Source organism: Littorina saxatilis, linkage group LG14, assembly GCF_037325665.1.
Source record: "Littorina saxatilis isolate snail1 linkage group LG14, US_GU_Lsax_2.0, whole genome shotgun sequence".
NCBI classification, from domain to species: domain Eukaryota; kingdom Metazoa; phylum Mollusca; class Gastropoda; order Littorinimorpha; family Littorinidae; genus Littorina; species Littorina saxatilis.
Genome location: NC_090258.1, coordinates 15939758 through 15965375, shown reverse-complemented (window position 1 = coordinate 15965375; position 25618 = coordinate 15939758). Strand labels below are relative to the sequence as shown.

Genomic DNA, 25618 nt, shown 5'->3' with positions numbered 1-25618 from the left:
TGTTGGCTGCCATTGCGTTGTTCTGTTTTGGCTTTCACACGTGGATCCCTTACATATTCAGTTGTCGGGTTTAGGTGAGCCAAAGCTTTAATACTTCGCCTGTTGTAGACGTTAAGCAATAAAGCTTGGTAGTTGTATGTCGGCACTGAGAGTCGGTCGCGGTACATCGCTTTCTACTTTGTCCCGGTCTTGAGTTTGAACACCTAAGGTTGGATACATCTAACACCTCACATCCTCTTCTCGTCCCCATATATCTTAACTGTATCTCCAACTTCTTTTCGTCTTCTTCTTTTCATTTTGGTGCCACTCCCTCATTTGTCGCTGAACCCCGCAGTTGACTCGACTCGGATTCACACAAGCCCGTCTAGCAGACGACAGTTCAAACAGTCTTGAACAGCACGGTTGCAAGCAGATTCAGCTATCAATCGAAGCAATACACTTAAAGCCAAAGCAAATAACCAAATGAGAAAACCTAACGTTTGATTTGACTTCATGGTGAGTCTTCTGATAATTTTTGTGGCGTTGGAATGGATCTCAACGGATTCCCAGCTACGACAACTTTTCCAGAGTTATGCACCGCAGGCATGCCTTCGACAATCGATGTCAGTTTCAGATTGAGTTTTCGAACTACCAGGTGACTGGGTTGTGTTTCACGGTTCTGTGCCGATGGCTGTCTGTGTAAAAAAAATTTTTTTTTTTTTGCTTAACGCCCAGCCGACCACGAAGGGCCATATCAGGGCGGTGCTGCTTTGACATTTAACGTGCGCCACACACAAGACAGAAGTCGCAGCACAGGCTTCATGTCTCACCGAGTCACATTATTCTGACACCGGACCAACCAGTCCTAGCACTAACCCCATAATGCCAGACGCCAGGCGGAGCAGCCACTAGATTGCCAATTTTAAAATCTTAGGTATGACCCGGCCGGGGTTCGAACCCACGACCTCCCGATGACGGGGCGGACGCCTTACCACTAGGCCAACCGTGCCGGTTTCATTTGCACTATCACCGGGGTGTGTTGTTGATGTTTGTGCATAATCACAGCCACCATGAAGTGTAATATAATGCACACCTGTCACGTGTAATAAATCAAACTGAAAGATGCAAATCGACAAAATGAATATGCGGAAGGGTTTGTTTGTGTAACGTATTATATGTTAAAGAGGGTGATATGCTATCATTCATTACAGGTTGCTTGCTAAGGCCAAAAAAAAAAAATTGTCTGTTTAGGGTAACATGACCAAAAAAAGTAGGGTCGGTAGGTAGGTAGGTTTTTTTTTTTTTTTTTTTTGTGTGTGTGTGTGTGTGTGTGAATGAAACGCCAAATGTCTCTTTTTAGCATTTTGACCTCTTTTTTTTTCTTCTTTTTTTTTGAAATCAAAAAAAAGTGTTTGGGTCGGCGCCAAATCGATAGGGTCGGTCGGGTTACCCTAAACAGACAATTTTTTTTTTTTTGGCCTAAACAATAAAAGGGCTGTACTTTGAAGTTCAGTGTTAACGAAGTCGTGCTATATTCAAAGAATGTTCTCCTTCTGTCGTAAGGAGAGGGGGAGAGAGAGAGAGAGAGAAAGAAAGAGAGAGAGAGAGAGAGAGAGAGAGAGAGAGAGAGAGAGAGAGAGAGAAAGAGAGAGAGAGAGAGAGAAAGAGAAAGATAGAGAAAGAGAAAGAGAGAAAGAGAAAGACAGAGAGAGAGAGAAAGATAGAGAGAGAGAGAGAAAGATAGAGAGAGAAAGATAGAGAGAGAAAGATAGAGAGAGAGAAAGAGAGAGAGAGAAAGGGAGAGAGAGAGAGAGACAGAGACACAGAGAGAGAGAATGCGAGACAGACAGACAGACACAGGGGGTGACAGAGGAAGAGAGACAGACACGCAGAAAGAGAGACAGAGACAGAGACAGAGACAGAAACAGAGACAGAGACAGAGAGACAGAAACAGACACAGAGACAGAGACAGAAACAGAGACAGAGACAGAGACAGAGACAGAGACAGAGACAGAGACAGAGACAGAGACAGAGACAGAAACAGAGACAGAGACAGAGACAGAGACAGAGAGAGGTGGACAAAAAAAGAGACGGTGACAGACAGACACAGAGAGGGCGAGAGAGGTAGAGATAGGAGCAAAGAAAGAGATAGGAAGAGAGAGAAGGAGATAAACAAAGACAGACCAGGCACAAACAGACAGAGAGTACAGACAGACAAACATTTCGAGCGACAGACAGGTAAACAGACAGACAAACAGACAGAGATAGACATTCTTTCTTTTCTTTCTGTCCATACCATCCCGAAGAAGGCAGTTACATGCCGACATATTGATTTAAAGGCATATGTACTCGATGACTATACACGCTAATTGCTTTACCAACAGCTGGAGACATGCTAAATTAAGTTCCCTGCAAAATATTGTGGTCTAGGACCCCTTCAATGTTGAGATATGTTAATTTTCATTTTGATCTGGATCGTCCTATTTATAGATTTGGCAACACATGTAACGTTGATGCAAGGGAGCTAACACTGCGGCTTTGTTGACATCCTCACTTTTTCAGAGGCTAGAACAAGCTGTAGTGCATGTATTATGGTCCGCGCATGGTGACATATCGTCATTATATGGTCTTATGGTGCGTTTGACATCGATTATGGGCAAACTACACTTTGTAAACACGGGAGCGCGTACATATGCCTTTAAACTTACCGAACGTGGTTACGGGTGTGTTTTCTTTTTATTTAGAGATAGACATGTAAATTAAAAGAAAGAATCAGGACAAACAAGACAAATAAAACATCCCGTCAAACGGACATAAAACAGACAGTTTTCGCCGACTGCAATTTTTTTAATGAAACAAAAACAAACTAAAACGAAATATGTAAAAAGAAAAGCAAACCTTTTATTCAGAGAGAGAGAGAGGAAGAGAGAAAAGTTAGAGAAAAAAACCTCCATTGCAAAATATGCACCCGCACTAGGCAACCTCCGACTTACCTTCCCACCCAAAAAAACACGCGCATTCTCCCTTAGCGAGCAGAAAACGGAAGTGGTGCTTTGAGAGAACTGCGAGCGGTTCTTCATGTCCGAATTTTATTTTACCGGCCCAACCGCGGGGGACCATCCGCTTCTGTCTCGCTCTTTCACAGCTGTGCTCGTGTTTTCTCGCGTGATTCCACGTCATTTACTTCATTTTTTTGAATGTTGCGTTCGTCGACAGCCCAGCGGTGATCCTTCCGGCCAGAAGTTGTTGTTCGGATGTGTGTACAAAAGTATAGGATGGGGGAGAAACTGTGACAGAGGTTAAGCAAATTATTCTGATGAGGAATAATTGGCCTGGAGTGATGTACATACATAAACCCCCACCCTGGTCTTATTTATGTTCAAAATAAAATGCCATCATCGTCATCTCGAATCGATCTCCACGTCCCAGGGGAGGGGGGACTACCATTACATTGCCTACACTTAGTCACACACATATGCATAAGGGCGCTCACAACAAGAAAAAAAGTGGAGACAAAAACGAACAGAAGTAAAAATAATAATTATAGCAGCCAGAACTAGAAGTATGATTTCTCACAGAGACACATTGATGCAGATTCGGATACAGACAGACAGACAGACAGACAGACAGAAATGAATTACCTCCGAATACCGGACATTTCCAATACTATTAGTCTGTCTTGTTTCTGCAATGCTCTCTCTCCCCCCCCTTTCTCTCTCTCTCTCTCTCTCTCTCTCTCTCTCTCTTTCTCTCTATCTCTCTCTTACTCTCTCTCCCTCTCCCTCTGTCGTGCGCCCTCTCTCACTCTCTCGCGTGCGCGCACTCTCTCTCTCTCTCTCTCTCTCTCTCTCTCTCTCTCTCTCTCTCTTTCACTCTCTCTCACTCTCTCTCACTCATTCACTCTCTCTCTCTCTTTCTCCCTCACTCTCTCTCTCTCTCTCTCTCTCTCTCTCCCTCACTCTCTCTCTCTCTCTCGCGCGCGCGCACTCTCTCTCTCTCTCTCTCTCTCTGACTGCTTCATATGTGTATATAATCTGCTGTGTGTGTGCCCACACATTTGTGTATGTGTGTGTGTGTGTGTGTGTGTGTGTGTGTGTGTGTGTCTGTGTCTGTATGTGTGTGTGTGCCCGTGTCTGTACGTGTATATCTGTGTATGTGTCTTGGTGTCGTCTGACAATGTTTGCTTAAGTTATATCATCTTTCCAAGAAATGTTTCCATGATTATGTCCCAACATTTGGCAGGCTCTTTCTTTAATTTGCCTCACTTATTTGCATGTGTAGGCTATGTTTATAAAGCCCAATGTATCTCACCCTTAGTAATTTCGTTTTATGCACCAATTTCATTTGTCTGAAAATTGTCAAAATCAAATCATTGATTAGAACAATAAAACATCCATCCATCCATCTCTCTCTCTCTCTCTCTCTCTCTCTCTCTCTCTCTCTCTCTCTCTCTCTCTCTCTCTCTCTCTCTCTCTCTCTCTCTCTCTCTCTCTCTCTCTCCCCTTTGCGATGCTGTTGTTTATTTCCTGAGCAAGATTAAGCTACGTGACTCGACATCGTCTAGCTGGTTTCATTGTGGCGGTAAAACATGTTGGGATTATTCACACACACACAAAAATGCATTCATTCTAAAAAAAAAAAAAGGATTATAATGCTTGGTGGTAAGTTAGTTTGCACTTGCAAAGAGAGAGACGGAGACAGAGAAATCGGTTGGAACCCGTATTATTCGTGCATTTCCTGTCCTTTAAATGTTTGGTTTCAATGCAATGATGAAAAACGACCAATCCAAATTATTATGCTGAAATGCCCCTGTATTGGTGCAAAATATCGCTACGATAAAATAAAAGCAAAATAGGATATGGGATTTCATGCCGGTACACAGACCTAAAAATGACACTCAGATGTTATGATACGGTCACATTCAGGCTATGAGTTCGCTTTGCTTTTAAAGGCAACACTTCGGAGACCAAAAGGTATTACAGAACGTTTTAATCAGCAAGTAAAAAAGAATCCCACAGGCACACTGGAGGTATCAATTGTCTTTGCTTGGTTTTCCAGAGAAGAGGTCCGTGTACGGGTGCAAACGTATCAAGTGAATGTTGAGTAATTTCTTTTCTTTAACACTATCTACCCCACCTATGGTGACCAAGTTTTTTTTAGCCGAGACCAGCTGTGCTGCAGCAGGTCACTCAGAATTGTAGTAAATGTGTATCAACACGCTGGAATGCAGGCGTTAGATCGACGTTACAGGAAGCGACTGAAGCTAACAGTCCGACCGGATATATTCTTATTTGGTCAGATAGAGCCATATGAGTGGCTACGGATATATCCGTACCTGGGAGACAATGAGTTAAGTCATGTGAGCCATGTGACGTCAGAGGCCGACTAAAACTCATATTTTAATGATCTTGCAGAAAGTGGGCGGCATTGAGAAAAACACGCTTGTGGACTCTTTCTTTGTTAGCAGTTAGAAGAAAGAGGAGCTGTGTTGACTTATACGTACGTATGTACCTTATACGTTTAATTTCAGTAGGTCGGGACGACCTTATATTTCTTAAATTGTTAAGGATCTAGTTCCGTCTAGAATGCCGGCGGCTTCGAGAAAAAGAAAGACATTCATTGTGTTGACTCCATCCTTGACGACGGTAAAATAGATTGCAGTACAATAATGGCACGACCTTTTCTTTCTGTTCATGTTTTTCTTCTTTTCTTCATATGTGGAAGAACGGGATAAAATGGTTCTTCAAGTCGTACTTTTCTACGGGTAGGTCGACCTGACCAGATGATGGTAATTACGAAAACAGTTTCTGGTCTTTTCAACATTTACCCGGTACAATTTGGAAAGTATTATTTTACGTGCAAACGACACGTGTCCTCATCTTAGAGAACTCTGCGACAAGAAGGAACTTCATGAAGTGTAATGGTAACCTAGTGCGTGGGGCGAGATGAAATGAAATGTGTTATGACACTTAATAGTTTTTGTGAATACATAACCACAATAATGCTTTCGCTAGAAATCAGTTCATTTATTTTATTTTTATTTTTTTACTGGTCATCTTAGCAGAAAGCGAATTCCCGGACAAGTCCAGCCGTCAGGGAAAGGTTCAGAAAGTTGAATACAAATAAGGAAGTACCGAGGTACCCCCACACAGGCAATTTAATGTTATCCTTAATGTTATCCTTAATGCTAACATTAATGTTATCCTTTTTGCTGCCGACTCCTAGATTTCCAACGTCACTGTCACGACATTCAATCTCCACAACAACAAGGTCTAGCCGACGTCTATAGCTTCTGCGGAGGAATTTTTATGGGTGGCGAAAAGAACCACTATAAACCCGGCATCCTAACTGTGAAAGACTACTAAAAACTTTCTCAAAGCCATAATAAACAAGAGTGAGGGATGACTCTTCGTCTTTTATAATCCCACGCATAACATAGGCATTTTTTCTTCTTTTGTCTTTTTTGGGTACAAGGTTCACCATAACTCGCAGGATTGAACACGTGCTTTATGTGCAATCGTAAAACAAGCTCTGAGACTGACCTAGTGACCTAAATACCAGGAAAATGGTTTGAAGTTATGGGATTCAAACCGGTAATTTTTCAAAATCTAAAAGGAACTCCCACACACACACAAATCAATTTCAAAATCGCAGACAACTGGTTTATCTTAAAACAATAATTCAGGTTAAGCAAGCAATCATGGTGTGGATTTTAAGATATAAAGATAAGGATAGAGTTGTGTATAGTCCTGTTAGGTTAATTACCTTCATAGACAGTCGGGTTGCTGTATCTCTTGGGAAAGCGAGCTGCCATCAGCACGGCGCTACCCTTCTTTTTTTCCCGCATGCGTGTATTTATGTTTCCAAGCCCTGCGACTTTCGCTGTGAATTTGGGTTCTTTATCGTGCGCATGCGCAGAGAAGAGTTTGCACAAAGTTGACTCTGTGAAATAAATCCCTTGCCGATCAAACTCACCGCTGATAGGTCAACTGGTTTTAAAGCCAGCGCTGCCACCGACTGAGCCATTTCCTCGCTATAGTAGTAACTTAGTCGAAACTTACACAACAACTTATTTTGAGCCAAATAACAGTCCTGATCAAATGAATATCTCTATATCGACTTTGAAAAAGACTTGTCATAGTTCAAAATAGTAAAATTAAAGTTCAGACTACGGTATGCATGGCAAATGATTAAACTGGTAAACTAATGTGAATTGTCTTTGTTTATTTTGGAAGCTACAACAATTCAAAGTATTAGTTATCATCGATTTGTGTCTGTTGTGTATCTGGTTTGTTCACTTAACAGTCAAAAGTGTCGAACTCGTTATGAATTGTTTTTCATAAATTGTCCATAAACTTGAACTTACAAAAAACATGTGTTTATGGGTTTTTTTAAATTCATGGTAAACTAAGTATCAGGATATAGACTGTAAACACTAGATACTAATGATAGTAGTATATGCACAGCTTTAAAAACACGAAGACGAGTATACTCCTAACAATTCATGACTTGCATTTTTAAAACATATAGTGGTTCTCTGATATGTTTGCTACTGAAAATCAAAACACAAGGCGAGGTTTTGTGGATTTAATTTCGAGTGACCATTGGTTACTGGCAGGGAACCTATCTTTAAGGCACCAAATAGCCAAAAAGGCTGAAGTGATATGGAAAACAAATAACCAACAAGCAAAATCATACGGACTTTGGAACTGGCGCGAAACATTCCACAGTTTTTAGAAGACGCTCTTTTTAACACAATAAAATGTCTGGCTTCTGGAGAATCGAGATAAGATGAAACAGGCTCTTGAAAGTGGCATCCCGCATCTGTAACATTCCAAAGAACGCAAGGAGTTAGTCCAGTATTAACAGCTATTGTGTTTTCAGAGTAGCAATAGGGTCCGATATTTAGACGAGACACGTATAATGCCGACGAGTCGAAGACGAGTCGCATTATACTTGTTCGAGTCTAGATATCGAACCCTATTGCTACGCTGAAAACACAATAGCGATTATATAGCTGTTCTGACCTTGATTTGTTGTTCCAAACTTACAAAATGACAGTTTTTGCGTCGATGCGTTGATTTCAGGGTTTGATCATAGTAGCAGACGCCGTTTCTTATGCGGATTAGTTTTGCGCAGGCGCCACACTGACTTTGGGAGAAAAAAAACCTCGATTTGACAACACAGCTGTTAAACAGCTTTTTATTAGTTCATTCGAATACAACAAAAAGAAGTTTGAGTTTTTTTTTTAATTTTGAACAAGACTACTTATGAAGAAGACCAAAACACAACATCAACGGAAAACTAGAAACAACTGAAGAATTAGGATGCAACAAGGGGAGGAGAAGAGAACAGCTAATCGCGAGCAGACGGCAGCGAAGTTTTCAGTTTGGATGAATGGCATTTATACTTGTCTCGTCATGAAGCGAATTTTTCAACCTCAGTTATAAACGACTACATGAATGTTAGTGCCATGGGTTGTACATCAATAAAGTGGGGAAGTGGGGTATTTAGTGTGGAGTTACGAGATAAGAAAAGCCGAATGCGAAAGTTTGTGTCAGTCGGCAACTGACACAGGCACACAAAAACAGCTGTTCCGTTTTACTCCCCTGTTTGTACTACATCTTTCGACTTTGGGAATTTTGTGGTGTTTAGGGACAGAAAATAATTGATTTAGTCCTGTTTCATCGGGAAGTTAGCAGAAAAGGGTATGCTATCGACATTTTTAAAGCTGAAAAACATTCCCGAGAAGAATTTCAAGTTGTCAGTGTATGCTGTTGTCGATTAAAACATCGTGTGGTACAGATGGGTAAACCGGAACCATGCGTCTTTGTTATTGCCAATATGCTTTTGGATATTGGCAAAAATGGCCGACTTCCGTAGCATTATGCTTTGATGATCGGAAGAGACCATCCAATCACAGCCCCCGAATTTCCCCACGTGTCCATGAGAATAGCTATATAGATCCACAATCCCTCTAACTAAACACAGGTGGGAGCGACGCCGAATATAAAATGAAGCACCGATTCATCTCTGCATTGATCTACAATTCTAGTAACCCAAACATTAAAATTGGGCTTTGATCAACGCTTTTACTATTGGTATGAGACTGATGCATCACTGGGCACTTTGCACACATGTCAAGTGGTATCGTGCTGGCCAGCTATTGGCTTGGACTTTTCTTATTGTTCTTGTTCTTCTTGTTCTTGTTCTTTTTGTTCTTGTTCTTGTTCTTCTTTTTGTTCTTGTTCCTCTTCTTTTTACATTTAGTCAAGTTTTGAAAAATTAATTAATGACTTTGGTCATTAAAAATCAGAAAATTGTAACAACAATTTTTTTTATATAAAACGATCCAAATTTAAGTTCATCTTATTCTACATCATTTCCTGATTCCAAAAACATATAAATATATTATATTTGGATTAAAAACAAGCTCTGAAAATTAAAAATATAAAAATTATGATCAAAATTAAATTTCCGAAATCGATTTAAAAACAATTTCATCTTATTCCTTGTCGGTTCCTGATTCCAAAAACATATAGATATGATATGTTTGGATTAAAAACACGCTCAGAAAGTTAAAACGAAGAGAGGTACAGAAAAGCGTGCTATGCAACACAGCGAAACCACTACCGCGCTGAACAGGCTCGTCAGTTTCACTCCGTTATGCACAAGCGGCGGACTACGGTCATTGTGAAAAAATGCAGTGCGTTCAGTTTCATTCTGTGAGTTCCACAGCTTGACTAAATGTAGTAATTTTGCCTTACGCGACTTGTGTTCTTCTTGGTCTTGTTCTTGTTCTTCTTGTTCTTCTTCCTGCAGTCATGTTGTTTACGAGTTGGGTATTCTGTGTATTACTGTTTCCCCCAGCCATTTTGTCCGTTATGCTCCGTTTTTAGAGGATTGGCTTGAATTAACTTGTTGAGCACAAAAAAGCAGTTGTTATTAGGCCTACCTTGTGTATACACCCCCACTTGTACCTTTAAGATCAAAAGCTTGATTTGTCCTGAAAGCATTAGCAGGCTTAAAAAATGGGTGTACAGAATCAGATTCACGACAATGCAGGAACATGGCCCAATTTCTCTTACACTCAAAACAAATCACCGATATGTATTTATTTCCTTGTACACCGGCTTCAAAACCTTTCATTTAGTTAGCACCACAGAACTTATATTAGCTAATATAAGTTCTGCGGTTAGCACCAGCGTATAGTCTGTATACAAACCATATTCCACAGGCAGACGTAGTGAATGCTATTCTTGTTCAGATTTGATAAAGAAAAGACAGCAAAACCCTGTCTTTGGAACGATCTACAGACAGAAACGGAAATACACTTTTTTGGTGGGTTTTTTTTCAGAAAAGAACAGAAAATCCGAAACAGACACAGCAATAACCTATTAAAAAAATATTAACAAAAATAAAACACGATTCCAGAACATCAACAATTCCTTCCATTTTAATCGATTCTTACTGTCTCTGACAACCAGACCGCCCTTAGAAACGGGAGCCTCTTGGACTGGATATAGCTTGCTGCCAGAAGAGTGAGAGAGTGAAAAAAGAATAAAGCACAAGCTAGCTAGTCTGCGACGTTCAATAGGCTCCATTGATTTAGTGAGGTGGTTATAGCAGTCTTATCAAATCACTGCCTTGCTGGGCCGACCCGTCTCCTCTGTATGGCCGGACGAAAAAAACTGGAGGACAAAACGAGAAAAAACACGTGCGAACTGCCTGGCATTGATTTACACTGGCCGGGTTAATGTTTTGAAGTGAACACCATTCGTCTTCATTTGTCGGTGCAAATCACGGCTCTCATGTATTGCACAGGGGACTGAAAACCGCTTGTACTGGGGATTTTGGGGGGTGGATTTTGCTTTAGCGCAGAACTGATAAGAGGAGATAAGAGTGTGTGTGTATGTGTTAAAAGGCGGAGAGAGAGAGAGAGAGAGAGAGAGAGAGAGAGAGAGAGAGAGGGGGGGAGAGGGAGAGAGAGGGAAAGAGAGAGAAAGAGAGAGAGAGGGGGGGGAGAGATAGAGAGAGAGAGAGAGAGACAGACAGACTGAGAGACAGAGACAGACAGACAGACAGACAGACCGGCAGACAGACAGTAGGAGAGAGCTAAACGTTAGAGGGCAACATATATAACTAAATCCATGACGTTGCACTTTGCATTTGTTCAGACTTACAGGACAAATTCAAGTTACAGGACCTGTTTGAATTCAGCTTGTTTTTTATATTTAGTCAAGTTTTGACTAAATATTTTAACATCGAGGGGGAATCGAAACGAGGGTCGTGGTGTATGTGCGTCTGTCTGTCTGTGTGTGTGTGTAGAGCGATTCAGACTAAACTACTGGACCGATCTTTATGAAATTTGACATGAGAGTTCCTGGGTATGAAATCCCCGAACGTTTTTTTCATTTTTTTGATAAATGTCTTTGATGACGTCATATCCGGCTTTTCGTGAAAGTTGAGGCGGCACTGTCACGCCCTCATTTTTCAACCAAATTGGTTGAAATTTTGGTCAAGTAATCTTCGACGAAGCCCGGGGTTCGGTATTGCATTTCAGCTTGGTGGCTTAAAAATTAATTAATGACTTTGGTCATTAAAAATCTGAAAATTGTAAAAAAAAAAAAAAATTTTCAAAACGATCCAAATTTACGTTTATCTTATTCTCCATCATTTGCTGATTCCAAAAACATATAAATATGTTATATTCGGATTAAAAACAAGCTCTGAAAATTAAATATATAAAAATTATTATCAAAATTAAATTGTCCAAATCAATTTAAAAACACTTTCATCTTATTCCTTGTCGGTTCCTGATTCCAAAAACATATAGATATGATATGTTTGGATTAAAAACACGCTCAGAAAGTTAAAACAAAGAGAGGTACAGAAAAGCGTGCTATCCTTCTTAGCGCAACTGCTACCCCGCTCTTCTTGTCAATTTCACTGCCTTTGCCATGAGCGGTGGACTGACGATGCTACGAGTCTACGGTCTTGCTGAAAAATGGCATTGCGTTCAGTTTCATTCTGTGAGTTCGACAGCTACTTGACTAAATATTGTATTTTCGCCTTACGCGACTTGTTTTTTGTTTCAAAGCTTGCAATGCACCTCCTCAACTCCCCAACCCCCCCCCCCCCCCCCCCCCCCCCCACCCCCACAGATGTCTCTTTTGGGCGTTAACACCAGTTCAATTGGGATCTACTGTACCATTCTGTTCGAATTTCTCTCGTTTCACTCGTGTCGTAAAACGGCAGTGACGCTCCAAGGTGTTCAATTATAGATGTAAAAGGGTGTGGGTGCATCGTACAAATCTAGACTTATTTTCCAATCAGTTCTTTTCTTTTCTTTTTGTTGTTGTTTTGTGTCAGCGAAGGGTGGCAGTAGTAGAGGGGGTTTCGTATTTGTGACCCTCCACCACGGAATGAGTCGCATTTCACCATTGCATGATTTTCATATTTTTACATTTTCCTGAAGAGTTTTGTATGCTCTATCCAGTGGTGAAAACCGTTTTAGAAAAGAGCGAAAACTGTTTGAGTTATAAGCCTGTGACTAAGGTGACCCTCACACTGTTATCAGACACTCCCCGGACTTATATTAAGCCTGGCGCTGAACCGTGCGAGGTGACATGCGACTCATTTCGTGGTGGAGGGTCACATTTAAGGTCTGTCATAAAATAATAGACAATCATGGTCAGGTTTGTCTTAGAAAAGGACATCTGATCGAGGACATTTTCATTGTGTGCAAGGTCCTGTTGGAATTTAAAAGATATTTACAGTTTACGCTCACTGTGGATTGAAGTGTGTGGGGGGGGGGGGGAGGGGAGGGGAGAGGGGGTGGGGGGGGGGGGGGGAGAGGTGGTGGTGTCGTGTTACCTTTTTACTTAAGAAGAGGTGTGTTAGGAGATGGGAGTGGGGGTGGGGGGAGGGAGGGAGGTGTTGGTGTTTGGAATACGTAAAATGTCCTTGACACTTTTCGTCGCTTTCGTTCAGATTATTATGCTGCAAGTATCTTAGCTGCAGAACCAGTCGTGATCCTTCGGATATCGAATCAGGCTTTGTGACTCTACCCTCCCTACGACCCCCCCCCCCCTTCCCCTACTCCCCACCCTTTCTGCTTTTATTGTATGCAAAAAAAGTGTCCTGCGAGCATAGCTCCAGAGATCTTCTGCACACTTCCGTTGGACTTTTTCCCGAGTGATTCTTGGCGGTACTCAATTATGTAAAAGTGTGTGGTGACGTTTTACAGATCTGCGTACATGTTTTTTTACAATACGCTCGGGATTTTTGTCGAGGGGGAGGGGTTGGTGGGAGGGTGGAGTCGCTAAGCCTGATTCGACATTCGAAGGTTCACGACTGGTTCTGCAGTGTTGCGAAATGCTTGTCTTTAAAAAGGCATCCGGGTTAGGCTTACGTAAAAAGGCAACGACACTCGAATGTGTTTATAACTATGCGTGTGGTAATGTTTTACAGATCTATATTTTAGATAACATTAGACTTGTTGCTGTTGTGGTCTGGGGAGGGGTGTTGAAGAAATGGGGAGGCGGGATATGTGGTTCTCGGTAAGTTCGTCGTACAAATGGCAATCTGGGCTAACTTGTCTTACAACAAGAACGCCTATGTTCTCGGAATGTTTCAGTGTCAGGGGCGGATCACTTATGATTGTAAGGGCGGGGGGAGCACTCAGAATTTAAAAGTGTAAATCGAGGGCGCACTTCGCGCCCGAGACTGCTAGAGGGTTCAGGGGGCATGCCCCCCCCCCCCCCTCCCTCCCAGAGTATGTACAATATAGCAAGATAGTGGTGACATTGAACATATAACAACAGCGATGTTTAAACACTTTCAGAGTTTAAAAAAAACAAACAAATAATTAAAACACTTAATGCTGTTAACAGTCTGAAAAAGTATCCTTCGATATTGATCAAGTCGTAATTTCGTTTTCGATAATGCACTTCTTCTTCTTCTTCTTCGTACGACAGTTGTGTCAGACTCGGAATCTGGAGGATGCCATGAACATGGACGTTCTTTCCAGGTCCTCCAGTGCTCCCCACATTTTGGTCCTCAGATCTGTTGGGTCAGGCCATGTCTGGATCCGCAGTTGGTCGAGGAGGGGACATGCTTGGAGAACATGTTCTGGAGTCTGATCTCCCTCTCCACAGTCACATGTGGCAGACTCTGCTACACCTATCCTCCTTAGGTGTGCTTTGAGGCAGCAGTGTCCAGTGCGGAGGCGGAAGATGATAGCCTGCTCAGCACGGCTTAGGAGATGGAGGGGGTCTTTTTGTGGCTTGTAGCCAGAAGTTTTGTTGGTGAATTTCTCTTTCCATCTGTGTTTAATGCACTGAATCTTGGTTGGTCGTCCTCAAACTTGAGACTCACATACGGATCTACATTTGCGTCCGAATTCGCTTGGGTGTTTTACCATCGTCGTTTCCCGACCAGTCGTCTTGTTCTCATTAAATTCAGTTAAGTCTGGGAGGCCGACAGAAAAGAGAGAAACCGGTTGATAATGTATCGTGAAATCGTGCTGCAGGAATCGTTAGAAGTTTTTTAATGTGTGGGCGAGATGTAGGCGTAGACATATTGTGTCTGTCTCTTTCTTGCTGTATAAGATCAATTATTGTTGCCCTATTTTGTTGCATTATGCAAAGAAAGGTAGCTCCTATGTCTAAGAACACCTGACGTATACCTATCACGGGTGTTTCAAAGTACAACCCAAAGGGGAGATATTTTGTACTTATTAAGTTTGGCAATCTAACCAAGAAACATAGTATATGGGTCCTTCCACAAAGCTGTGTACCACAAGAGGGTTATGATTTTAGAGTAAGATTTCGGATTGGTTTTCTTGCTTCTTGAATGATATAAGGATATCAACATTTCATTTCATTTCATTTCATTACTTTATTGTCCCATCGCTGGGAAATTCGGGTCGCTTCCTCCCAGTGGAAAGCTAGCAGCAACGGAGTCGCGCTACCCAGGTGTCTGCGTGTTTAGGTGTATTCAGCCACCTGCACTTATGGCAGAATGACCAAGGTCTTTTACGTGCCATTGTGATGACACGGGGGTGGGACATGGCTTCCGTCTCTGGGTCTGCACATAAAGTTGACCCGTGTCCGTCCCGGCCCGAATTCGAACCTGGGACCTTTCGATCACAAGTCCAGTGCTCTACCAACTGAGCTACCGGGCCCCAACAGACTGCAAATTGACCAAAGAGATAACGATAATAAAATCAAGAAGATCGCTATGTTGGTTAGTGTTTTATATGAAAGCAAACACAGAAAATGACGTCAAAATGGCGTTTCTTGTGTGACATTGCTTACATCTTGTTTTTAAGTATTCGTGTGGCTGCCAATAAAATACGACCATGAACCCCCCGATATACATCTTCGTTGTCTTTTATGCTAGTGTTACATATGCACTTAGCTGTTTTCCTCTACATATGTTTACAGTGTGCATTTGGATCGTTAAGAAATAACGGTTGCCTACGTAACATTTGGTTTCTAAAACCAACCGCGAACTACGTGAACATGTCTATAACTTCTGCACGCACGAATATGCGACTGTGTGTATTATCAGGCACAACTGATGTGTAGTGAACGTGTTAAAATGTGCGCCGTGTCAATTTGATCCGATTTGAATGTGATTTTGCCTTTCACGTGTCCCCACTAAGCTTCGTTTCTATTTGTTCTGGTTAAGCTGGATCGTTAAAAATGATATTTGTCACTTATCAACGCATCAAACTTGGTGTTTCTTTCGCATGTAATGTTCTTCAACATCGCTGAAAGGTTTTTCCATAAAAAAAATCCATTCATTTTTGGAACGCAGCAGACGTGAAGCGTTTTATGAGTCGTTTCCAACGAGGGACGAATGTTACGTAGGCAACCTTTTGCGACTCTTCGCTCTTAAAGTTAATATTTTTTTTAAAAGTTCGACATTTCAATGTTTTATTTTGTGATCGACGTGCTCGGTGTGTCTTTGTCAAGTCTTAGGCTATTCTTTGTAGTCTAGTCCTGTTCAAGTTGTAAGAGTTTAGGTAAAAAAACCGTTGAATTTTCATCAAAATTGGAACAAACTCGACTATATTTTCTTTCGAAAAACGATAAATCGAAGAAAATCAGATTAAATGCTGTTGTGAAATAGAGAGAAAGAAATTCTGCGTTTGTGAAGCTGATTTCCTTGTTAGTGGGGATACAAAAAAGAGCAGTTCCTTCAAACTGCCTGGTGATACTTAGCTTATATATCCAGAAAGACTTGACTGGGCGAACCAAGCAGCCAAATTTAGCATCGGATATCAAATTAATTTCACTAGCTTACAGCATTTACCCTCCCCAACTCCTTAAAGAGCATTATTTGTTAGAAATTGTGCGATTGTTCTTGCCAATCACACTTAGATTTATGGTATAGGATGAATAATGTCTCTGACAGGACCACTAAGAACGGATTGAATTATCGATCAAATATAACAAGAAGGCGCAATTGGTCAACTAGCTCTAAACAGTTGCCCATGTTGTTTATAATCTTTGCCATGTAGCTTTGAAATTAGCAGTTCATTTTTTTGGACATATACGCTGTGAAAACCCATACATTACATTGACTTTTTCTTGTTCAAAATCATGAACAAAAAGTCAAGGACATGCACGAAGGTATGGTTTGAAACGGCTATTGGTGGTATATGGACAAAAGACTTGGCGAACTTCCCCTGCATAAGCGAAGCAGAGGTGATCGACCACAGATCTGCAGATCTCTGGATCAACTTTCTTACTGATACTACTGCGTCTACGTTCGACAAGTTATACGACGCATCCAGCGCAAAGAATGCGAAACCTTGGGGTAGACGATAGACATACTGTGTGCATAAAATGTCTTTCTGCATGGCACAACAGCTAGTAAGCAACTGTGGTGATCAGACTCAGAGCGAGTGTGCTGAAGCAGACTTTCAACGAAGAGTATGCTGTAGTGACGCTGACCGGACAGGCACTTGGAGCCTACTCACGCTGCCAAGCCGGGTGACACTGGAATACGCCGCGTCACCGCATGACGTCAAACGCATCAGCTGTTCGCAGTGAGTATCTCCAGAAAATCGCCTCTAACTTCTTCCAAATAACATATCATAACATTGCTGTTGTCTTCACTTTGGCATAAGGTGCTATAGTATCCTGGAATCGATTCATTTTGTTCCTCGGACGCATGTGTGGACGTAGATATAAGATTATTCACAGTTCTCAAGCGTATTCTGTTTAAATCTAGGTTTTCCACGATTCTCATGGAAAATCAAGCTCACGAACTAAGCTGCAGACAATCGGAGAACGTTCGATGGTCATTTATTGATAGTTCAGTCTCTTGTTGAGACGTATAGTGCTGTAGTTTGATTACACTGCATGAATTTCTGAAGTCACCCAAGTTTTTGTCGGGTGTGCGCCGGATCCTTTTTATATTTAGTCAAGTTTTGACTAAATATTTTAACATCGAGGGGGAATCGAAACGAGGGTCGTGGTGTATGTGCGTATGTGTGTGTGTGCGTGCGTGTGTGTGTGTGTGTGTGTGTGTAGAGCGATTCAGACTAAACTACTGGACCGATCTTTATGAAATTTGACATGAGAGTTCCTGGGTATGAAATCCCCGAACGTTTTTTTCATTTTTTTGATAAATGTCTTTGATGACGTCATATCCGGCTTTTCGTGAAAGTTGAGGCGGCACTGTCACGCCCTCATTTTTCAACCAAATTGGTTGAAATTTTGGTCAAGTACTCTTCGACGAAGCCCGGGGTTCGGTATTGCATTTCAGCTTGGTGGCTTAAAAATTAATTAATGACTTTGGTCATTAAAAATCTGAAAATTGTAAAAAAAAATAAAAATTTATAAAACGATCCAAATTTACGTTTATCTTATTCTCCATCATTTGCTGATTCCAAAAACATATACATATGTTATATTCGGATTAAAAACAAGCTCTGAAAATTAAATATATAAAAATTATTATCAATTTTTTTTTTCCAAATCAATTTAAAAACACTTTCATCTTATTCCTTGTCGGTTCCTGATTCCAAAAATATATAGATATGATATGTTTGGATTAAAAACACGCTCAGAAAGTTAAAACGAAGAGAGGTACAGAAAAGCGTGCTATCCTTCTCAGCGCAACGAATACCCCGCTCTTCTTGTCAATTCCACGTGCACTGCCTTTGCCAGGGGCGGTGGAGTGACGATGCTACGAGTATACGGTCTTGCTGCGTTGCGTTGCGTTCAGTTTCATTCTGTGAGTTCGACAGCTACTTGACTAAATATTGTATTTTCGCCTTACGCGACTTGTTTATTTTTTCATGGGTGTGTGCCGCGTCACCGATCGGGTGAGCGCCGCGTCAAGTACTTCAAAATAATATAGTTGGGTCTCTCTGTGTCTGTCGGTCTGTGTGTGGCAGTTTGATGCGAAAAACAGCTCTCCACAGAAATATGACTTAGCTGGATGTTTTTTGTCACTTTTATGCAAGATCAAGAGAACATAACACAGCAGTTGTGTGTTTTCCAGTAGTTGTGGACAGACTCAGCTCAAAACTCTCTCTCTCTCTCTCTCTCTCTCTCTCTCTTTGTTCATTCTATAAATCCCCAAAAGATAACATCTTTTTGGCTCACGTAAGTGTAGCCTATGCGATCGTAACTTTGTCTGTCTGTGCGTGCGTGCGTGCGTATGTGCGTGCGTGCGTGCGTGTGTATGTCTGTGGTAGAAACTCTAACATTTGAAGACGTCACATTACATTGACGTCACATTATGACGTAAGAGGGTTAGACGTCACGCGAAGGAAGTACTGAAAGTCTCGGTCATTATTATTTTGAGCGGGCCGAGACTAGTTGGCAGTCGTGTCCCTGTAAGTAGGCTACATGCAGACAGACAGATCTAGATCTAGTGTCTCGCTTTCTTGCACAGTTTCACCTATGCTCTTTCTGAGTGTGTGTGTGTGTGTGTGTGTGTGTGTGTGTGTGTGTGTGTGTGTGTGTATGTGTGTGTGTGTGTGTGTGTGTGACGGAGTGATTGAGTTTGTGTTACCGTTTGTCGATTTCTTACGTGAGCCTTGATGGCTTCGCCTCTTGTTCTTTCTTGTTTCAGCATATCTGGTCATGGATTTTCGCTGTGCTCACTGTTTCCAGGAGTTTGAGGATTTTAAGTCTGTAATTAATCATTGCGTTGCAACACATCCAAACAACCAACTGCAGTACCGCTGTGTTTCATTAAACCACAAGACAGGAAAAAAGTCCTTTATTCGAAAACAGTTTTCTGTAGTGCCAAGTGAGTTGAATGAACGCAATCAGAAGATCAATGTATCATCCAAGAAGCTTTCAAGGGTGACAGCGGACAATTCCATCTGTAATGAAATGGAAAAGACACATACACGGATCAGTTCATGTACTTCCTGAGTTCAGCTTGTATCAAAAAGTACGCAATACCACCATTAAACGATAAACTATGGCCAAGTAGAAACGAAAGTTGTTGACGCGGCGCACACCCATGGCAAAGCTAAAAGTGATCGGGCAGACACCCGGCGAGTGACGCGGCGTACACCCGTGAAATCTTTCGGTGACCAAATGAATTCACGAACTGTGATCAAAGTATACCAACTTGAATAACAAAAAGTGACGTGCGTATCACGAAATGGCCTTTAATTACTCTCCAGGTATCTGCAGCTTTGTCCGTGAGGTTATTTTTCCATACGAACTGAGTAATGCCTAAATTTACACTGAATATGCTTGAAAAGTGTACATAATCTTACTTCGAGGGCCACGCATATGTCGGAGGAACAAAATGAATCGATTCCAGGATACTATAGCACCTTATGCTAAAGTGAAGACAACAGCAATGTTATGATATGTTATTTGGAAGAAGTTAGAGGCGATTTTCTGGAGATACTCACTGCGAACAGCTGATGCATTTGACGTCATGCGGTGACGCGGCGTATTCCAGTGTCACCCGGCTTGGCAGCGTGCTACTGCGAGTGTATTGCTGGGTAAGTGTTGTTGGCCTTGTATGTTTTGTGGGATTAACTTGATGGCTGCGTTACTTGGTATCTTACACAATCAGTTTTCATACTCAGTCATATAATGCATGGCACACAAAGTGACAAACACACACAGAGATTCATAATTCTCTACTGAAAATGTCTGCATGCAAAAGCTGTCTTTTTTGACAAAGTTATGAGCAGCATGTTTATGTAATTTCAATCAGTATCTCCAGGAGACCATGCCATGTTGGCTAGGCATGTTCAATATACCAGGTACCTGAGTGCGGAGTTTTATTTAATGTGTGTACACATGAGTTTGTGAATCCTCTTGTCAATAAAGGTTATCCCTGCAGTAAGATCAAATTCCATTCTGAGCCGGTATATATTTTATAGATATCAACAGCATGCGCCTACATGCTCTCTGTAGGAATTCCTAGGAAAGATAAAGTTAATTGTTATTAGCAGGCTAAGGAAAATCAACGATGCTTTTGGATATTGGCAAACATGGCCGACTTCCGTAGCATTATGCTTTGTTATTACCAATTCAGTGCCCCATATGGCTTTTTGACCAATCAGGACGGATTCTAGGTGACCTGTTAAATGTTATAACGTTCAGGCAGGGACCCTTTTTGTATATCAAGCTAAACATTGACAAAACAAAGTAAAAATGTAAATCAACAATATCAGCATGATTTATTCTACAGAATGACACTTCAAATGCTGTCAGACAATACTCTCTTTATCTAAAAAAAATACCGATAAGCGAGTTTTGTCGGTGGTTGCTTTACTGAACAGCAAGGTACCGCCCATCCTCTGAGTGTGAATTGCCGACCCGCTCACTTGAAATCTAAATTACCTAAGTTCGGAAAATCAAGTGAAATTGCGTCACTCGCGTTACGTCAAATATATCTTTATATTGCCAATTCATATTGGATTGGATAAGATTTACAGTCCAGTGAGGTAGGTTACCCTCATGGAAATTCGGGCTGCTTTCTCCCCGGGGAAAGCGAGCTGCCATACATACGGCGCTACCCATATATTTTTTCCTGCATGCGTGTATTCATGTTTCCTGAGACTTAATGCCGTGTGAGATGGAATTTTTTTTTTAATTAATTCCAAGTCCCACGGGTATTTGATGGACATTTTTATCTATGCCTATACAATTTTGCCAGGAAAGACCCTTTTGTCAATCGTGGGATCTTTAACGTGCACACCCCAATGTAGTGTACACGAAGGGACCTCGGTTTTTTGTCTCATCCGAAAGACTAGCACTTGAACCCATCACCTAGGTTAGGAAAGGGGGGAGAAAATTGCGGCCTGACCCAGGCCTGAACACGCAACCTCTCGCTTCCGAGCGCAAGTGCGTTACCACACGGCCACCCAGTCCCATATGTTACGGAGATTTCCATTGGTCAATTGGGCAAAACTGAGCTCATTGTAAAAGTGATATCGACGACATTTCCGTCGATATCAGTTTTGATATCGACGACCTCTTTATTACTTCTCCACTTCAAAAACAAAGACACCTAAATTAAACAAAATAATTATATATATGAAAATTTAATTATCCCAGAATGTAGTTGAGCAAGTGACTAATTAATTTTTTAAAAGAATAAGCATATAGAAATACTGGAAAGTACAAGAAAAGAGTGATCAAAAAGAAATAATAATCAGAGGGAGGGACATGGAACAGCCAAAACTGAGACAACTACTTTTGTGATTTCTACCAGAAGAAAAATAAATATCAAATAATTTTAACTTTGACTGAACATTTTTCAAACATGTACCCCGAAAATCGAAAATTTTATTGTAAATTTTCATTTAATAAATATACCTACCCGAATCACATGTAGCAGTTGACTCAGTCTAAAGTGCTAGGTCTGAAAAGGCTACCCGTCTAAGGGGAGCAACCCCAACTAAAAAAGTGTAAACGTAGCTATGGTAATGACGACGCACCCAGGGAGTTACCTCCCCTCCTGCGTACTACGTCACTACTGCTACTGACCACGTGACCCCTATCATTCGACTCGAAGAATAAAATCTCCAAATCATAAGCGGGGTAGGTGGGAGGGACTACGATATGTGATTCGGGTAGGTATATTTATTAAATGAAAATTTACAATAAAATTTTCGATTAAATTACATATTCCTACTCCGAATCACATGTAGCAGATTGAAACAACAAGGCGGTGGGCAAGAAAAAAGTTCAAACTCACTCTCAAATCCTTGTCAAGAGCTGACCCCCTGCCACCATGGCAGGCAAAGCTCTAGATCCATCCTGGCGAAGAGCCGAGATGTCACGCAGGTAAAAATTCATGAAGACATCCTCGGAACGCCAGTATGCGGTGTGTAGCACCTCCTCCAGTCTTCTTGATCGTAACACGGCCAAGGAGGAGGCCCAAGCTCGCGTCTCGTGAGCCCGAGCTGATTCCAGAGGAAGGACAGGCTGTGTCCCCCCTTCATTGCGGCGGCTCCACTCGTAAGCATGCTTAATGAGCGCCGACACCCACCGGGCCAGAGTCGTCTTAGTGATATCCTTATGTCTCTCCGTATTGAGAGAAATAAACAAAAGCTTTTGAGCTGCGGATCTAAGAGACTGAGCACGAGCAAGGTAGATGTGAAGGGCTCTAACAGGGCAATTTACTAAGTCTGGGTCGTTCGGAGCCAGAATAGTGGACAACGGCCTGACATGAACCAAAGGAGAAGCTCGCTCGGGAGCCTGGTTTTTCGCAAGAAACTCAGGCCGAAACCGCAAGGTAACGGACCCATCTGATTCAAAGGAAATGTCGTCCGAATTACCGGAAAGAGCGTGGATCTCACTGCCCCTTCTTGCCGATGCTAGCAGCAAAAGGAAAAGGGACTTGCGTGTAAGATTCGCAAAACTGGCATCTCTGAGAGGTTCGAAATCCGCTGAGCGCAGAAACTCCATGACCAATAAGAGATCCCACTTAGGAACTGGCGTACGGGACTTGACGTCAGAAAGGGAAGCGCCCTTGATGACTCCCGCGATCACGCCACTAACATCTATAGAGCGACCTATCTGGCGTAGGGTCGCCGAGATGGCCGATCTTCTTACTTTCAACGAGGCAGCGGAAGCTCCCTGAGAGGACATGAAAGCAAGATGGTTCGCCACGTGCATCGTGCGGGGCGCCGTAGCATCCAGCCGATGCTCGTGACACCAGGTAACCCAGGCCCTCCAATGTGACTCATAAACGGACGAGGTAGATGCTCTGTGAGAGCGTCCTACCAGGTCCATGGTCAGATCTGATGCCCCTTTGCGCCTCAGAGAAGACCGCACAACCTCCACGCGTGAAGATTCAGCATCTGAGGCTCTGCGTGGAGGCTGCCGGTGTGAGGCTGAACCAGTTCTCCTCGCGTGAGAGCGAGAGGAATGGGAGGGCCCTGGGCGAGTCTCAGCAGGTCCGGGAACCACGGCTGAGACGGCCAAAGAGGAGCGATCAGCAGGAGGGACGGGCCCTCCTGCTCCGCCTTCCTGAGAACTCGCGTGAGCAACTGGAATGGCGGGAACGCGTAAGCCTCCAGGCCGGACCAGGAAATGTCCATCGCGTTCGTCTCCCACGCCTCGGGATCCGGGAATGGTGAGACGAACACTGGTAGTCTCTTCGAGAACCTGGTGGCAAACAGGTCCACCTGAGGTTTCTGCACAAGAGACCAGAGACGATCCAGCGCTCCGTGAGTGATGGTCCACTCTGTTTGAAGCACTCTGTCGGAGCGGCTGAGCGCGTCCGCCAGAGTGTTCAAGCTTCCGGGGAGGTACCTGGCCGAAAGCCTGATTTGATGCTCTGAACACCAAATCAGGATCTCGCAGGCCCTAGCCGAAAGCGACGGAGACCGCGACCCTCCCTGCTTGTTGATGTAAGCTGCCACTGTCGTGTTGTCTGTAAACAGACGAACATGCTTGGCCTGAAGGGAGGGCCGGAACTTGTCCAGAGCTAGAGCCACGGCTTCTAGCTCCAGCAAGTTGATGTGCTGCATCCTCTGATCTGCCGACCACAGACCTGACGCAGTCAGCTGGTCTGTGTGAGCCCCCCACCCCACCAAGGACGCGTCCGTGAACAGGTCCAAGTCTGGGGCAGGAAGGGCTATCGGCACGCCCCTGCACACCCACTCCGTGTCCAGCCACGGAAGGGTAGCGGATTGGAACCATCCCCGGAGAGGGATGAGGGCATTCCAATCCACCGTGGGAGAGTCCACGAACGGCTTCAGCGCCAGCTGAAAGGGACGTTTGTGGACCCTCCCCAAGGGGACCAGGAGAGCCATGGACTCCATCTGCCCTAAGATGGAGGCCAAAGTCCGCAGGGAGGCCCTCGGGAGAGGCAAAGTGGAGCGTATGCACGCCTGGAGCTTGTCCACCCTCTTCTGAGAGGGCTGAACAGTCCAAGCCACCGTGTCGAAAGACATTCCCAAGTAGGTGAACGTCTGACACGGCGTCAGCTCCGACTTTGATCGGTTGATCGAGAAGCCAAACAAGTTGGCCTCCCGAAGAACCGATTGGGTATCCTGCTCGCACCCCGCCTGACTCTGACTCAGGATGAGCCAATCGTCCAGGTAGGCACGTAGCCGGACACCCCGCGACCTCACCAGCGCGCAGACCTGTCTCACGACCATGGTGAAGACCCAAGGGGCGAGAGACAGGCCGAAAGGAAGGGCGCGAAACTGGTAAACCTGACTTGCCCACCGGAAACGAAGCCATTTCCGGTCGGCTGGATGCATAAGAATATGGAAGTATGCATCCGTCAGGTCGATGGAAGTCGCCCAATCTCCCGGGCGGAGAGAGTCCCTGACCGACGCTGGCGTCTCCATCTTGAACCTTATCTCCCTCAAAAAGGTATTGAGGAACGACAGGTCCAAGACAGGACGCCATGCCCCTGAGGCTTTGGGGACGGCGAAAAGCCGTCCGTAAAACCCAGGGGAACTGTGGTCGAGGACTTTCTCCACTGCGCCCTTCTGCACCAGGGAGTCTATTTCCGACCGAAGGACGGAAATGGCTTCCTGCGAGGAGGGAGGCCTGAACGCCGGCGGACGCCTGACCAGAGGTGCCTTGCCATCTTTCCAGAGAAGACGGAAGCCCGACCTCACGACCCCCACAATCCATTGACTCTGTACGGACACGAGCCAATGGGAAAGTGCCCTGGAAGGGCCCCCCGCCATCACCAGAGTGGAGGGCGGGGTGGGGGGGAGATCGGGAGCACTTCATTGGGGGTGAGGCTTGCTTCCAGAGCCGCCTCTCCCCCTGCCGGAAGACGGTCGTCTTCTCGAGCCCCGAGAAGAGGAACGTCCACGACCCTTGTCTGCCGGTTTGGGAGGGCCAGCAACCTTAGCCTGCTTAGGCTGAGAAGGCTGAGACTGCTTGGACTGCTTAAGGCTGTGCAGGGAAAAGTCAGAGAACTGCTGGTCCCTGTTAGCCTGAATTTCCTGTCTTCGGGCATCAAAAACGAGATGCCCAAAGAGGGAACCCTCCAAGACCGGTGAGGCACGCAAAGTGTCCTTGGTCGCCTGATCCGAAAACTGAGAGTGTGACAGGAAGAGATCCCGACGACACATAACAGAGTGCGCATAGTGCACCGCGGAAAGTCTCATCTGTTCTTCATTGACCCTCGCAAGAGCGGCCAACAAAGTGGAGACGTC

At 43.6% G+C, this 25618-nt stretch overlaps 1 long non-coding RNA gene across 1 annotated transcript in view; it reads left to right on the top strand.

Moving 5' to 3' along the window:
* Nucleotides 1-1195: 1195 nt before the first annotated feature.
* Nucleotides 1196-25618, top strand: part of LOC138947246 (uncharacterized) — a 195139-nt gene continuing 170716 nt past the window's right edge. The window contains exon 1 of the long non-coding RNA XR_011449604.1: nt 1196-1270. This is a non-coding gene — a long non-coding RNA (uncharacterized lncRNA). The remainder of the gene's footprint in view (nt 1271-25618) is intronic.